The sequence below is a fragment of the Diceros bicornis genome, chromosome 28, assembly GCF_020826845.1.
Source record: "Diceros bicornis minor isolate mBicDic1 chromosome 28, mDicBic1.mat.cur, whole genome shotgun sequence".
NCBI lineage: Eukaryota > Metazoa > Chordata > Mammalia > Perissodactyla > Rhinocerotidae > Diceros > Diceros bicornis.
The window spans coordinates 13,858,182-13,860,906 of NC_080767.1; positions in this window are offsets into that span (position 1 = coordinate 13,858,182).

Sequence of the window (2,725 nt, forward strand, 5' to 3'; positions counted from 1 at the left end):
ATCACCAGGAACCAAGTGTTTTAACCAACCAGAAAATTGCTGAATAAACCTCGGGTCATGGGTTTTCAATGTGATGCACTTTAGGGAGGATGAATTTTTAGAGTGCAAGAATTTTTACTTTATCAAGGGAAGCAGAAAACATTACTGATTAGGAGACTGGATGTAAAGTCAAACTGTTTAGATTGGAATCGCACCTCCACATCTACTTTACTAATCCGTAACTTATGCAAGTAATTTAACTCCTCCGAACCTCAGTTTCTCATCTGTTGTTAGGATTAAATGTACCAGTTCATTCATCCACATTTTACAGTACTTCTCTTACTCTAGAGGAGGAAGAAAGCGATGATTAGGCACATGCGTGTGTGGTGATGGTTTGTAATTAGTCTTTGGGTGGTGAACTTGATGTAATCTATACAGAAATTGAAATATAATGATGTACACCTGAAATTTATAGTATGTTATAAACCAATGTTACTGCAATAAATAAGTAAATAAATAAATAATAAATAAATAAATAAATAAAATAGAGTAAGGTTCTTAGTTTGAAAAACCAAGGAACCAGAGGCAAAGGGAGAATTCAACCATAACCAGGTTTGCTTGTGGTTATGCTGGATCACCAGGTTGATGGCATCTAGCTAGTATATGACGATGAAAATTTAAACACTAATGGTGGACATTCCATTTGATGCTGTAGACGGTATGATTTTTGATGCAAATACTATAGATGATCTCTTTGTACTATTGAGAAAAGCAGAGCAACCATTACCAACTGCATCTCACTTTTTAGGGAAGAATGAAGTAGAACCACTAAAGGGAGAGACAAGTAAGCACTCAAGAAGTAGAAAGAGAGGCATGGCTATGTAGAGTCACCAAGAACACAAAAGGGAAAGCCTCAAGAAGCCTAAAGGGGAATATCCTAACTCTAAGAAGGAAATTGAAGATACAGACCTGTTGCTATCAGAGATATTAATGTGGAGAAGAGGGACTATGACCCAGTTGGGTCAGGAGTGGCTCCTCGAGGGCAGGCTGGAGAGTCACCAGTGGTAAATCCAAAGTTGTCAAAGGATCAGTAGGATGCTAAATAAACATAAGAGAGCAATAATTTTACTGAGCACAGATAGGAAATCTTATGACTGTCACAGAACAACACCCATGAGGTTTCCAGAGAAATGGGAAAAGGAAGGAAGAGCCATTTTCTCTGTTGCAGATTAATTAAAAATGAAGTAACAACTTCTGTGACTAATGTCTTCTGTAACTCAGGGAAGGGAACACACTAAACATCACTTACATTGAAGATACATTTAATCCTCAGAAAAACCTGAATTATACATGCTTTTATGCAATAAGGAATGTGGAGTCCAAAAAAGTTATAAAATTTGCCCTAGGTCACAGAGCTAGGAAGTGGCACACTGGGAATTGGAGCTCTAAACAGACTCCAAAATCCATACACTTCCCGTCACCTCATCATATATCTCAGTTTTTTTGACTGCTGAAAGACCTTCCTAGTCATCTATTTAGAAATTAGGCAAAGGACAATTTTCAGTTCTATATGACCTCTAGCCATGAAAACACGGTTGTTCCAAACAGGCCAGTTGACCTAGGAAGACACCATTTCTTTTCTACTTGCCATCTCATAGCCTGGTAATCTCTCACAGGCAGATACAACATGGTCTGATATTTACACTGAGCAGGGAACTATATCTCAGAGGGCGTCATTAAAAGTTGACTGAGCTACTTCTCTCTGATGTTAAGGTACAAATAGGTTACATACGGATGGGATCCCATGTGCTTACAACAGGATGAAGTCAAGCTTGTTAAAGTAAACTTGTAACTTTTTAACAACAACACTCTTCCCTCCACAAGTTTTCTGGAGAGAATCTGGAGCTGTTCCTAGGAGATGCATTTCTTCTCTTTGGTTACAAGTAACAGGAAATAAAAGAGTATATGAGATCATCATGTGGAAATTCTAAAAGTGGAATCATTTTATTCTGTGGAGAGAAAGCACTCCTCTATGCACAGCCATCACCCCATCATTCATAAAATGCAACCAGACAGGACAAAGAAGACATATTCTAACGAAAACATCAAGTCAGATGTGATAAACTGGTGGGAAATGGAATATTACAGCACATGCATAGTGTATTTAATCTGATAGAATTAAAGAGATTTGCCACAGTCCTCACCCCTCCATATTGCTTTAGACACAGCTTGTTTTACTCAAGTATATTCACTGCATAGCACTGAAGATTTTTGAGTTGTTACTCTCGTAAGACACGATTACCGTGATAGTCTATTTTCATCCTGGGAAATTAATTGAGGGCCCATATAATTAGTGTTGTGATTTTAAAAAATCATTGCAGTTGTTTGGGAATAGAATGATCCAACTATTGAAGTAGAGAGTTCTTTTTTTGTCCAATATTCATAAAAATCCAGGAGAACCATGGGTCAGGACACTATAAAGGAGATTCCTGAGTAGGATTCCTCTCACCTAGAGTAGGATTCAATAAGTATTAAGATTGTTTTTGTAACTTTGAATTTACATAATCTACAATGATATTCAAATACAGCACAAGTGCTCAACTCAGGGCCAATAAGAAGATAAATGGCAGGTAAACAAAGAATGGTAAATAAATAATCACACTAATCAGCACATCTTTGAAACCAGACTGTCATCACATTGATGCAGAATCACTTTGGAATAATAATGACCACTCCCAAAGAGCAA